The sequence below is a fragment of the Onychomys torridus genome, chromosome 4 (assembly GCF_903995425.1).
Source record: "Onychomys torridus chromosome 4, mOncTor1.1, whole genome shotgun sequence".
Classification (NCBI taxonomy): Eukaryota; Metazoa; Chordata; class Mammalia; order Rodentia; family Cricetidae; genus Onychomys; species Onychomys torridus.
In genome coordinates this window covers 78199894-78214316 of record NC_050446.1, presented here as the reverse complement: position 1 = coordinate 78214316, position 14423 = coordinate 78199894, and positions in this window count along the sequence as shown.

Below are 14423 nucleotides of genomic sequence, written 5' to 3'. Positions count from 1 at the left end.
TATTAGGTAAGTGAATGAACAGGATAGGATGAGTGGACGGTTTACCACAAAGCCAGGCTGCGTAGGTTCACGGGAAATTTCTTGACCTCTCCTGTACTTAAAAATTTGTGTCAAGGTAAGTGTAACTGATATCTGAACTGAGGTTTGTCTGCCCTTCTTTTCCTCTACCAAGTTCAGGATGGCTCCATGATCCCTGCCTGTATTAGAAAGGGATTCCTAACCAATGCCTTGGGATTTATAGATGAGATCTCAAGGGGAAGGGGTTTGTAAACCATTTAAAATTGCCTAAAACCTTTTCAGTGAGTACCAGTTGGTGTAGCATGATGACAAGCAGCTGACAACTCGGAGCAGCAGCCGCCACCTCCCTGGTCCTGCTGCCACTGTTTGTAGCTTGGCTCTGGCCTCAGCTTCTCTTCAGTAAGCCTCCTAGGCTGGCCTCAAACTCGGGATTCTCCTGCCTCTGCCTCCTTCAGCAAAACCTACTAATGTGAGCCACCACAACCAGCAACATGTAGCTCGGGTCTGAGCTGTGGCCCACAAGGGCACAGGCAAGTGGCTTTTTCTCGAATTCTTACCACAAGTGTTGGGCACCAGATGTAGCACAAATTGTTAGAAGGTCTTATTAATAAAACCAAACCTGGAGCCAGGTATTGGGGTGAACGCTGAAAGATCAGAGAAACAGAACCAGCCACAGCTAACCTCACCTCACCAATTCCTCAGCCGATCTTGTTTCCTCAAACTGGAAGCCTCTGTGTCCTCATCCAAATGGATCTCAGCTGAACTGCTGCTAGAAGCCTAAAAGCTTAACCAGGCCCTAGTACCTGGTCCTCACACCTTATATATCTTTCTGCTTCTTGCCATCACTTCCTGGGATTAAAGTCATGTGTCACCATGCCTGGCTGTTTCCAGTGTGGCCTTGAACTCAGAGAGATCCTCGTGGATCTCTGCCTCCAGGATGTTAGAACTAAAGGTGTGTGTGCCACCATTTTCTGGCCTCTATGTTTATCTTTTCTGTTCTCTGACCCCAGATAAGTTTATTAGGGTGCACAATATATTGGGGAACACAATGTCACCACAAGCTGGAATTGTTCTGGGTAAAGTTAGGTGTATGTAGTACTGCCCAATAGAACTTTCTGTGATAATTAAAATGTTCGGTCTTCCCTGTCCAGTTCAATAGTCACTAACCACATTAATTTAACTTTAATTGATTTAGTTTACCTCTTAGGACCATTAGCCCTTTGGAGATTTCATAAAGACCATGGACCCATGCTGTCAGCTGACTTCAAGGTTAAACATAAATCAATTAAAGTTAAAGACACTGTAAGACCTTGAGACAGAGAAGTGGCGTGCTCGCGCGCGCGCACACACACACACACACACACACACACACACACAGACTTCAGGAAAGGTAGAGATGGTGACCATGTTAAGAGAGAGTTGGCTCCGATTCCAGAAGTCAAGCCTATGGGGACTTGACTGTGCTATGATCAGGCAACTGGGAAAACAAGTGACTTTCAGAATGACTGTTAAAACTTCGTGTGATAAAACTCTGGGATGAGGGGAAGAGGGGGACATTGCCAAGTCAAGACAGGACCTCGGTATGGCTACTATGGGGCCCACGACAGAGCTGGACACCAGTTTTTAGAGCAAGGACAAAAGTAGCAAGCAATGTGACCGCACATCTCTGAGTGGCTGAGATGAGTCTCCCTGGCTGTCTTTTGGCAGGAGGCAGACTTGGTCCTAGAATATATAAGGTGAGCTGGGGCTTATGATGTGCTAGTTGCTCTGGTTAGAGACTCGGTGAAAGGGAACCCAGAAGATAGGAAAGACTTGCTCGCCCCGCCCTCATTCCACTGTGGTTACCTACCACTCCATGCCTGAAAATGGGTGATCATTTAACTTCGTGCTTTACAAACTGCTTAGTTGAGAAATGATTGTTCCAGTTTCACAAAGAACATAGTGTGAATAACAAAAAAGCAGATGGTTTGCTGTGGGGGCGAGGGAACGGGGTGAGTGGAGAATGTAGAGCCATGCATTCACTCCCAACCCCTTAATTTTTCAACAGCTTTTGAGGAACCTTGTCGGAGCTTGGCAGACTTCAAGAAAATGACTAACATGGGAAGGCAGGCCACCGTCTCTGCTCCGATTCTCTACCCTGGTTAGTGCACCTTGGGGAAAGATGGTGACCAGAAAAAACACCCGAGAAAGCAAGGCGACATGGAAAGGGCACGTGATTAGCAGAGAAGTTCTGTTGTTGAAAGAAGCAGCAGCAGTGTGGAAACTTTTATCTTAGGAAGCCCAGATAAGCCTACTCCTGACACAGACATTTTTCTCTTTCTCTTTTTTTTTAAAAATTATATTTGTGTTTTAATTTTACACATCAGCCATGGGTCCCCCTGTTCTCCCCGCTCCCGCCCCCACCCCTACCTTCCCCCCATCCCCTCCCCTCCATTCCCATCTCCTCCAGGGCCAAGACTCCCCTGGGGATTCATTTAAACCTGGTGGATTCAGTACAGGCAGGTCCAGTTCCCTCACGAATTATGAACCAAAGGCTGTGGAGCCCCCAGCTGGATCAGGCCCTCTGGATAAGTGAGACAATTGAATAGCTTGAACTGTTTGGGAGGCTCCCAGGCTGTGGGACCGGGACCTGTCCTTGGTGCATGAGCTGGCTGTTTGGAACCTTGGGCTTACACAGGGACACAGACATTTTTTCCCCTGACCTTTACAATGAAAGAGAAACAGCAAGTCCTCTGTAATCATGTTTTGATAATCTTTTTGTACACTGTGTGAAGATGTGCCACTGAGATTGGTGTAATAAAGAGCTGGATGGCCAATAGCTGGGCAGGAGAGACTAGGTGGGATTTCCAGGAAGAGAGAGGAACTCTGGAAGGATCTGAGGTGTGCAGGATTTCACCAGCGAGACTTGGAGCAAGTTGGATGCATGGTACTAAGAAGCAGGAAAGAGCCACGTGGAAAAACATAGATTAATAGAAACAGGTTCATTTAAGTTATAAGAGCTGGTTGGAAGCAAGCCTAAGCCAACACCACACTTTCATCATTATTAGGAAGTCTGTGTCATTATTTGGGGGCTAGCAGTCCAGATAAAGTCTGACAAGATAGGTCCAAAGAAAGTTCTACAGGAAAGTCCAAATATATTCACAGGTTCTGAATCTTGAGTTCAACCAACTGCATTTAGAAAATATTCTTTTAGGGCCTCCGGAGATAACTTGGTCAATAAAGCATTTACAAGCATGAGGACCTGAGTTCTGAGTTCAATCCCCAAAACCTACACAAAAATGACAGGCATCGAAGTTCTTGCTTGTAACCTCATTATTAGGGAAATAGAGACAAAAGGATCTCTGGTTCTTGCTGGCCAGCCAGTCTAGTTAAATCAGTGAACTCCAGGTCCAGCAAGGGAGTCTGTCTAAAAAAGATAGATGAGAAAAACACTGTTGATCTCCGACCTCACATAAATGCACATGCAGACACCTGCACACACACATGAACATGTATGTATGAATATACCATAGTCAAGTGCACACCCACACCCAAGATTGCCCATGATTTGAACACTTCCAGACCTTTGTCATTTTATATGAGAGTTTTGAATATGTTTGGGTATAGAAAAGTGTTCTGGAACTAATTCTTTAGATATGGAGGGATGATTGTAATTTAAAACAAAGAGCCTCCACGATGATTATGAAGAAGGAAAAAATTCATTTCCCCAGTGCATGTTCTGCAGAGGGATGATGTTTATGAGATATCCTATGCAAAAAAGAATGAATGGATTGGGAAATTTTGCATTCCCTTTCTTCTTCCAGTATGTTCTTTCTTTTCTTTTCTTTTCTTTTTTAAAGATTTATTTATTTATTATGTATACAGCATGTATGACTGCAGGCCAGAAGAGGGCACCAGATCTCATTACAGATGGTTGTGAGCCACCATGTGGTTGCTGGGAATTGAACTCAGGACCTCTGGAAGAGCAGTCAGTGCCCTTAACCTCTGAGCCATCTCTCCAGCCCCCTAGTATGTTCTTGATGAATAATATTTCATTTAAGACTTTGTTTATATCTAACTTACTCTAATCCTAGTTTAAATGGAATGAGAACCCTTTTTTTTTTCCTGCTTGATTATGTGTATGGGTGTGTTCAGAGAATCTGTTGTGTGGCAAGACTTTTCCTGGGGAGAAGCTATCGACATGTCTACTCACCCCAGACAGGTTGCCCACAAAAGACCCAAGAACAGAAACCACCAAAGTCTAGCTTGGTGAACCAGTGAGTTTTATTGGGGTTACTTACAGGAATATGGGTGAGGGGTTGCTTACAGGAGCAGAAATGACTTGTGGGCCACTGCATCACCAAAGCCCATCCCAGCAGATATGACAGTTCATAAAACTGGGAACATGCTGCTCACAGGTGCTCACTGCATAGCCTGCAGGCAGCTCAATACTCCGAAGAGCGTCCTCTCCTGTGTCTCAGTAAGCCTAAACCTCTTCCACACAGCTCCTTTGTCCAGGCTGCTGGTCTGGCCTCAGTCTTCTTTCCAGGCTTACCTCTTTGTAGCTTGGCCTCCCTCATTGAAGAGGCGCACTCAGCTTTTATTGTTTACTATGGCAGGGAGGGACTTCCTAAAGCTGTTTTGAGTTGTTGACTTCCCGTTTAAGGAGCTTCCTATAGGATGGAATGTTTCAATCTAGGAGGAAACTGTTACACAAGAGAGGCCTGAGATCGAAATGGGGTGTTACTGTTTTGTGTTTGTTTAGTTTTGTTTCCTCCCAATCACTTCCCATTGCATGTATTGAGGTTTGTTCTTTTGGCTAGTCCAGCCAGCCAGTGGAGTGAGGTGTTCTTATCTCCACCTTCCCCAAGCTGGGATAACAGTTGGGCCAACATGTCCATCCAGCTTTTGAATGATGTTTTTGGGGTCCAACTTCTAGTTCTCATGCTTGCCTTGCAAGCACTTTCTCAGTTGAACCATCTCCCCAGCCTAAGAACTCTTGTTTGTTTTTGTTTTTTCGAGACAGGGTTTCTCTGTAGCTTTGGAGCCTGTCCTGGACTAACTCTGGAGACCAGGCTGGCCTTGAACTCACAGAGATCCACCTGCCTCTGCCTCCCGAGTGCTGGGATTACAGGCGTGAGCCACCACTGCCCGGCTTTAAGAACTCTTTTCAAACCCTCTACGGCTGCTTTAAAATCACTGAAACTTTTAAATTAACTTTAAGGAGAGAAGACAGGCCCCACCCCCTTTCATGTGTCTGCTTAGGTAATTGTGGCAAAATCCAGGTTGGTCTTAGAGCAGGTTAGGCTTGCTGTCTGACCACTGACAACACTGGTGTTTTATTATGTGCTCTATACAACTAAGATTCAGAAGATACTTCCACCCCCAGAAGGAAAGGAGGCTGGGTGTGGGTGGGTGCTACACAGGGCATACAAAAATCCACAAAGCAAACAGGACCTTGGGTTGCTCCAAAGGGCATTCTGCCCAGAAGGAAGTTGACATTAGCTTCATCAGCTCACTGGAGCTTGAGGTTTAGGAAAGAAGCTGGATCACAGCACCAAAGGACTAGACTGGGCAGTGGCACCTGGGACCTCCTGGCAGTGGCATTGTGGTCCAATCCCGATGTGCAGATCTTTCCTGGATAGCTGTTAATCCTGTCCACTGCCCTTCAATCAAGCATCATTAGCCTCATCTAGACAGTCTCTAGAGTAAAGAATGGCATTCGGTCCAGCTCTGTAGGATTGCCCAAATGGTCATCTTTGGAAACTCAACTTCACTTTCATCACAGATCTTAGGTCCTGTGCTCTCGTCTTGGGGGTCTTGTTTCAGTAAGTCTGGCATGTATGTGAACCAGCTAAGTGTTGTAAACAGAATCCCCAAGTGATTTTCTTTAGATAAGCTTGAGAAAGGCATTTGTTCCCCAAGTCGCAGGGTGCCCCAAATCGTAACATTTTAGTCCTAAGGCCCTACCTGCAAAACTTCAGTCACCAGGCCTTCTGAGACCTATGAATCCTTTTAACCAGCAAGTCTTACACATCTCTGGTCCGGGCTGCTTACTTAACATGCAAGTTCCGGCATGTCAGATCTTCCCCAGCAGGTGGCGCTGCAAACTCTCCCCTGAAAAGTCAAATGCGTTACACGTGATTGGGAAGTACAACCATTTCAATCACCCCAGATGATAGATCTGGAGTCAAATAACATCCCATTAAGGAATTCTTCCCCGTGTCTGAGGATAGCTCTGCCCTTGAGTAAGGACATTCAGCATCTAGAATGATTGCACACGGTCTCAGCACAGCGATGGAGGAATTGCCGCTGGGATCAGAGGAAATGACCTTCAGTTCAGACTTCTGTCTCTTTAGGCTGATAATGCAGAATGGGTTTAAGAATAAAGAACACAGTTTGGTGATGTGTCTTAACTTAGCAGTGACAGGTTAAACAGTGAACCACATGTCAGTCTGTTTTACAATGCTTCTTAGCTCTTTTTCCAGTGCTGTGTCTGTCTGTTTCCCACCGTGACGACCATGGACTAACCCTCCTGTAAGTGATCCTCCAGTTGAATGGTTTCTTTTATAAGGTGGGGTGCAGGAGTGCTTGTCTCTCTGTGTGTAGAGGTCAACGACAGGTGTCTTCTATTGCTTTCCTCTTCACTTTTGTGAGACAGGTTTTTCACAGACTATGGAGCTCATTTGTTTGGGCTCTAGTTGGCTGGCCTAACTGGGGGCCTGTCTTTTCCCTACCCCCATGGTGCCAAGGTTAGAGATGCACACCACTCTGTCTGTTTTTTACATGGGTGCTAAAGGTGTGGAGTCAGGTCCTCATGTTCACACAGGAAGTTATTTACCCCACAGAGCTATCTCTATAGCCCCAGAACTGACTTTTCTTTTCAATGATCTTTATTTGGTATCAGGGCAGGGCATGCCGTGGTGTACATGTGGAGACCAAAGACACCTTTGTGGAGCTGATTCTCTCTACCACCATCAGGCTCATATCCTTGGGCAGCAAGTACCTTGCCTCATTGAGCCATCTCATCTTGTCAGCCCCATAGAACTAACCTGTTCTGATTGAGCCTGTGTATTGTTTTTAATCTTTTCATTTCCATCATGTTAATTTCTGCCCTGATACTTAGTCTTTCTTTCTTTCTTTCTTTCTTTCTTTCTTCCTTTCTTTCTTTCTTTCTTTCTTTCTTTCTTTCTTCCTTCCTTCCTTCCTTCCTTCCTTTTTTGGTTTTTTGAGACAGGGTTTTAGGTGTAGCCCTGCCTATCCTGGAACTAGCTCTGTAGACCAGGCTGGCCTCAAACTCACAGAGATCCACCTTCCTCTGCCTCCTGAGTGCTGGGATTAAAGGTGTGCACCACCACTGCCTGGATGATACTTAGTATTTCTTACTTACCTACTCTTACCTACTGAAGGGTAAGTAGGTCCATTACCTACTGGAGCATGTGGCTCTGGCAGACCTTGCCCTTCTCCCCCATCCCCCATCCCCTCTGCCTTGCTAATGACCATCAAGGTCTGTTCCCTTATTTGGACACTTTCCTATGCCAGATTCATTCCTGAGGATGAGTACCAAAGTCCAGCAATTGAAAACCCCCTTTGGTTCACCTAATTAACATGCCTAATCAAAGTATCCCACCAAATCCTAGCCCATTCTAACACAGACCTCCCCCTTTTCTCCTCTTAAAAATTACACCTGCAAGGTCATTTGCTGCTGTTTTCTGCCTGCGTCATAAAGCGGCCACTTTAACCTTTCTGCTTAATAAAGGATCTCTCTGTAAAAACAGGTGTTTGAGTGTGTGCTGGGTTGAAGGAAAATGACCCCAAAGGGAGTGGCACTATTAGAAGGTGTGGCCTTGTTGGAGGAAGTGTGTCACTGAGGGGGCGGGCTTTGAGGTCTCTTTTTCCCAAGCTTCACTTAGTGTGACAGTCAGTCGACTTCCTGTTCCCCCACAAGATGTAGCACTCTCAGCTCTGGCACCATGCGTGCCTGCATGTCACCATGCTCCCCGTCATGATGACAATGGACTGAACCTCTGAAACTGTAATCGGGCCACCCCAATTAAATGTTTTCCTTTATAAGAGTTGCCATGCTCATGGTGTCTCTTCACAGTAATAGAACCCTAAGACAGGTGGTTAGTGCCTAATCAGGGGTCTCGGAGGGAGCCCCCACTGTGTGGGAATCCTTTTCACCTACTGCTTTTAGGTTTGGTGAGTTCCTGTTTTTCTAAGGCCTTGAGTTCCATCACAGGTTATTTATTTGAAGGCTCTCTGTTTTTCCCTCTGGTTCTAAAGTCTTCACTTATAAGTATACTTTAGAAAAGATGACCTATCTCATTACTTCTGGTCAGTGGAATGTAGAGCTGTGTTCCAGGATCCACCTGGTACTGTTGCTAAAGACCTTGCTTTGTTCACCTCTATTCACACTTCTATTCCAGTTGTGGGCATGAGACTTGTGCTCAATCAGTTCTTCCGGCTTAAATCGTGGGCACTTTGTACCAAATCATTGCAATGAATGATGTTCCAGCCAACTTGAATGCAGAGATCCACTCCAGTGGTGCCTGCCTTAGAAACAGCTGGACTGGTGTCTCTAAGCATCACTCAGCCTATCGTCACCACATGGAGGCCCTCGCTCTCAGACCATGGCTACAACTGGCCCTAAGTTCATGTCCTCCACCAGCCCTGGAAGAAAGGAATCTTCCAAGTCAATGTTTCCTCCTGCTTCAGATGCTCTTCATTGGCCAGAAGGGACGTCAATGGCCACTAGGTGGAGCCCTTTCTTCCAGAAACACTTGATGACCTCACCCACCAGGCAGTGCTGTACATCAGCTGGCTAAATGGCCATGGCGTAACCCTCCAGGTTGGCATGGTCCAGAAAGCAGACAGGCTGGTGGGTGGCTACAATGTTCTGCTCTTTCTTATTTTTTGTTTGTTCGTTTTTTTGAGATAGGGCTTCTCTGTGTAGCCCTGGCTGTCCTGGAACTTGCTCTGAAGAGCTAAAAGCTCAGAGATCCACCTGCCTCTGCTTCTCCAGTGCTGGGATTAAAGGCATGTGCCACCATTTAATTAATGCTGCACTCTATACAGCTACACAGTCTGACCTAAAGGGAGTCGTTAGGAAATGGAGAAAGGACAGTCACAGAAAAACGGACAGATACAAATACACCGAAAAGCTGGGATCAAGTGGAAGCTCGGTGTGTTTACTGTTTACCTCTGAACAGGACGGCAGAGTTACTGCACACAGCCAAACGAACAAGGAGGCAGTTTGGCTGATCTCAGTCGGCGCAGGCTCTGGAGGGGAGCAGTAAGCTGTGCTTATTTAGTGGTGGAGAGAGCTATGGTGGACGTTTTGTGCACAGACTATCAACATTCACTCTCCGACCAGAGGAAGACTGCCATCTCTCTGAGCCTCACCCAGAGACATCTTTGCCACTCCCATGGGCTGAGGCATTGGTTCTTGACGTGGCCACGTCCAAACCTACGGCACACATTCACTCAGAACTTAACTCACTCAGGACTTCCTCCAACCCCCACACTTTTCTATTTGTTAAGAGTTACTTGTCAGTAGAATGCTTGCCTCATATGGGCAAGGCCCAGGAATAAATCCCTCTGCAACTGTAAACAATATGAATTTTAAAATTCATCAGAAAGGCCTTCTAGTGTTCATCTCAGACTTTACCCACGTCTCCGTGACTTCCCACATGTCCCTTCAGGGACACTCTTCTTTGTCATGGTCTTATTTTTCCAGCCACTCTTTTTTTCAGGGCTGAAGACAGAACCCAGGGCCCTGTGCGTGGTAGGAGCTCCGCCACAGCAGTCTACAGCCACTCTGTTTAGCTTTTGTAATGTCATTGCACCCTGAGGGTGACAGTTCTAGCTAAGAATAAATACAGTAAAAGTCCAGTTTTGTCTCAGTGGGCCTCACGTGGATGTGATCACTACAGTGCAGCTACCCAGAGGTAGACTGTGTCCTGGTCCACACTGAGCACGCTGGGCAGGTGGGCCATGTTTTATACAAGCTAAGTTTAGTTTTTATGTATTTAAAAATTTGAAAACAAATATTTGGAATAAATTTTGCTACTTGGCCTACAGAACCCCAGATATTTATTTCCTGGCCCTTTAAAAAACAATTCCATAGCCTGGTGTGATGATACATATCTGTAATCTCAGCACTGTAGAGGCTGAGGCAGGAGGATCCTGTTTTAGACCAGTGTAGCTGAAGCTTTCTCCAGTCCTGCCCAGCCCCCACAGACCCCACAACCGCTTATAAATAAATAAAAAAATAATCACTCAGGAGCTTATATTAATTAAAACTGCTGGGCCATTAGCTCAGGCCTACGACTGACTAGCTCTTATATTTAAACTCAGCCCATTTCTGTTAATCTATATATTGCCACATGTTCCATGACTTTACCTGTGTGTCATTACATGCTGCTCCCTGGACTGCGGGCTGGCATCTCCTGACTCAGCTTTCCTGTTCCCAGAATTCTCCTTGTCTGTTTATCCCACCTACACTTCCTGCCTGGCTACTGGCCAATCAGCGTTTTATTCAGCAATCAATCAGAGCAACACATTCACAGCATACAGAATATCCCACAGCAGACCAGCTGTGCTACATGATTTCAAAAAGCCAAAATATATTTTTCTACTTCCTTCTGTAGACATCTGAATGCTTAGTTCTTTGTGTCCTGTGTCAACCTTGATCCTCACTCCATGCTGGTCACTATTATCTTTCCAATTTTTCCAAAGCTATTCCACTATTATTTTTCCAATCTTTCCAAAGTTGCCAAAGTGAGCACTAGTCACTGTTATCTTAAAAACTACTGTTAGACTTTTACCCTTTTTCATGTTTCTGTATTATTATTATTATTATTATTATTATTATTATTATTACTATTACTATTATTTTGGTTTTTTTGACACAGGGTTTCTCTGTAGCTTTGCGCCTTTCCTGGAACTCGCTTTGGAGACTAGGCTGGCCTCAAACTCACAGAGATCTACCTGCCTCTGCCTCCCGAGTGCTGGGATTAAAGGCGTGTGCCACCACTGCCCAGCATGTTTCTGTATTCTTGATGTAGTGTTTATTCATAGTCTGTTAGGGTTTTATGTCAACATTTTTATCTGATATGCACTGTATTATATATATTGCATATTCTGATTTATAGTTGACTTAAGAGTTTGAGACTTACCATGTTAGTAGATATAGGTTATTTTTGTTGTACAACACCTTAGAAATAAACCAGACTTAATGCCTCTTTTGAGAAAAAAAAAAAAGGTTGCTTTGTGACTTAGAATGTGATCAGTTTTAGAGAAGGTTCTGTGAGATACTGAGAAGAGCGTCTGTCCCCCTTCTGTTGGATGGAATAGTCTGTTTGTATCTGGTCCATTGAATCAACTGCATAGTTTAACTCTCAAGTTTCCTAGTTCATTTTTAGTTTGGTTGAGCCAGCTAAAGATGAGAGGGGGGTAGTAAAGCAATCCATTATTGTTGTATAATAATTGATCTGACCTTTCATGTCCATTAGTTTTCATCTTATGAAATAGAGAGCCCCAGCAGTAAATGCATGCATGTTTATAATTTTTCCATATTCTTTTTTAAAGATTTATTTATTCATTCATTCACTCATTCATTCATTCATTCACTTATATGTATACAGTGTTCTGCCTGCATGTACCCCTGCAGGCCAGAAGAGGGCACCAGATCTCATTATAGGTGGTTATGAGCCACCATGTGGCTAGGAATTGAACTCAGGACTTCTGAGAGAGCAGTCAGTGCTCTTAACCACTGAGCTATTTTTCCAGCTGCCTGTTCCACATTCTTAATGGATTGTTCTCTTTACATAGTGCCCTTAAAAACAAAAACAAAAACAAAAACAAAACAAAACAAAAAAAACCCCAAAAACCTCTTCTGACTACTTTGGTTCAAAATCGACTCCGTTCAGTATCAGAACAGCTACTTACACAAGCTTGTTTCGGCGTCCATTGCTTGATAAACTGACTTTATCTTTGACTGTGGTCTGTGGATGGCTTTACTACTGAGGTGTGCTTCCTTGGAGACAACAGGCAATTGGCCCTAGTTTGTAAATTCTGTCAGCCAGTCTGTGTCTTTGTTGGTGAGTGAAGCTATTTAGATGGTATTACTGAGAGAGGTTACTGTTTCCTGTCATTTTGTTGGTTATTTTTCTAATTGGTTGTTTGGCCTCTCTTTCCCTCCAATTAGGAGTAACTTTTTAGTGGCTTTAGTGCTGGACATGATGGATTCATTCTAATTGGCAGTTGTTCATCTGTTTGATGAAGTGTGTTCTTTCCTATGCTCCTGTGATGGAGACCCACAGTCATCCTCTTCCTGTATGTGCGATTCCTTTCAGTGTCTTCTGCAGTGCTGACTCTGAGTTGGTTTGTGCTTGTCCTGAAATGTCTTATGTCTCTGACAGTTTTAAAAGATAACTTTGTCATCTTGGCAATCTTGGCACATGCCTTTAATCCCAGCACTCTGAGGCAGAGGCAGGTGGATATCTGAGTTCGAGGCCAGCCTGGTCTACAGAGAGTTCCAAGACAGCCAATGCTACACAGTGAAACCCTATCTTGAAAAAACTAACCAACCAAACAAAAAACAAAAAACAAAAAATCCAAAACAAAATAAAGAAAGCTAACTTTGCCTTGGTTGGGTTGAATTGCATCTTCCTGTGCCTTCTGGGCTTTAGAATTTCTGGTAAGAGATCTGGTATTTTCCTGATGTGTTCCCCTTTCTGAGTGAGTTGGTAGTTTTCTCTTACAGTTTTAAATATTGTTTCATTTCTTTGTATTTTGACCTCATGGCTATAATATGCCATGGAGAGATTCTTCTCTGCGTTAGTGCATTGAGGTTCTAATTGCCTCCTGTGCTTGGATATTTGTCTGTTCAATGAATGATACCAGAAGAGTCCCCAAATCTAGAGAAAGAGACAGACATTCAAACGCATAGGCATGTAAAACCTTAGCTATTTGAAGACCTCCCTATTAAGCAGCCTTCTCTTGAGGGCTCAATCTCAGCGCCCCTCACAGAGGAGAGAAAGCAAGCTGCTGTTGATGTTGAAGAAACTCAAAGTAATAAAACTGATGTTATAAATGACTTACTAATAGGTCTGCTCAGGAGACATTAAGTCACACTAGTGGAATTTAGGTACAGGAGTACTCCCTCCAAAATATCCCAAAGATAAGTAATATGCTAACCAGGTCTGTTAGAGATAAGCCAAATTTAGGATGCTAAGATGTAATGTTTTTTTTCACCAGGATTTGTCAGCCATTGGGCCGCATTCCCATGACAAAGGAGACAGAAATGAGTTACTACTGGCCATCTGGCCCTGATTCCCTCTCGAAGACATACCTCTAACTGTGCAGATCAGGGGACAGCACAGGGTCACAATCATCACTGAGTCTTGATCTGCCATTAAGTCCCCTGTGCTCTTATCAGAAGAAACATAATTCTGCCAGGTGGGCAGGATGACCCTGGGTAACAACTATCCAGATAAGAACAACAGTGGTGTACTTGAAACAGCTCTGGCAATATGGAATACTTTTGCTGTGTAAATCTCCCGTCTGTCTAAGTTGCCAGACTCCCTGTCTCCTGTCCTGTTTAAATTGCTCCAAGTGTAACCTGGGCCTGGGACCCCAAAGAGATTTAAGGATAGCAGTGTATATAAAATCCATAAGCCTAAGGTATACACAAGTTCATAAAATCTTCTGTTGAACGCTGCCTCTTCCTCGGGCATTAGCCAAGAGCTGGACAAACATTATGAAAGAGTCCTTCATCTCTAATATGTGAAGTGATTCCTCACCAGAAAGGCGTATAATTTCCACACCATGACAGCAACAACATCAAACCAGACAAGATGTAGAAATATAGTTAAAAGTCCTGAAAGCCTATTAATACATACCAATAGCCATAGCACAGAAAATGAAAAATGCAACGTAGAACGTGCTGTGAAGTTAAAAAACTATTTAGGGTAAATAGGGAACTATTAAATGAGCTAGCTAAAGAGAGGAGGCACGAAGTGGGGGAGAGGGAGAGAAGGAGGGTTAAGTAGAGGAAAAGAAGAGAGGTGAGCATTGTAGCCAGAGATTGGAGACAAGTCTGGGGAAGTGACAGAGGACCTCTAAGCCTGAGTTCAGAAACAAAGCACATAAATCAATGTAAGGAGAGGAGTAAGAAATAAAAACATGTGAGGTGACTTTTTTTCATTACTAAGTAAAAGTCAAAATACTATAAAAAGATAGAAGGATGGCTGAGCACAGCCTTTCATCCCAACACCCAAGAGGCAGAAACAAGCAGATCTCTATGAACTCAAGACCTGTCTCATCTAATTGGAGACTTTCAGGCCAGCCAGAGCTAACTAGTGAGACCTTGTCTTCAAATGAATGAATGAATGAATGAATGAATGAATGAATGTGTAGTA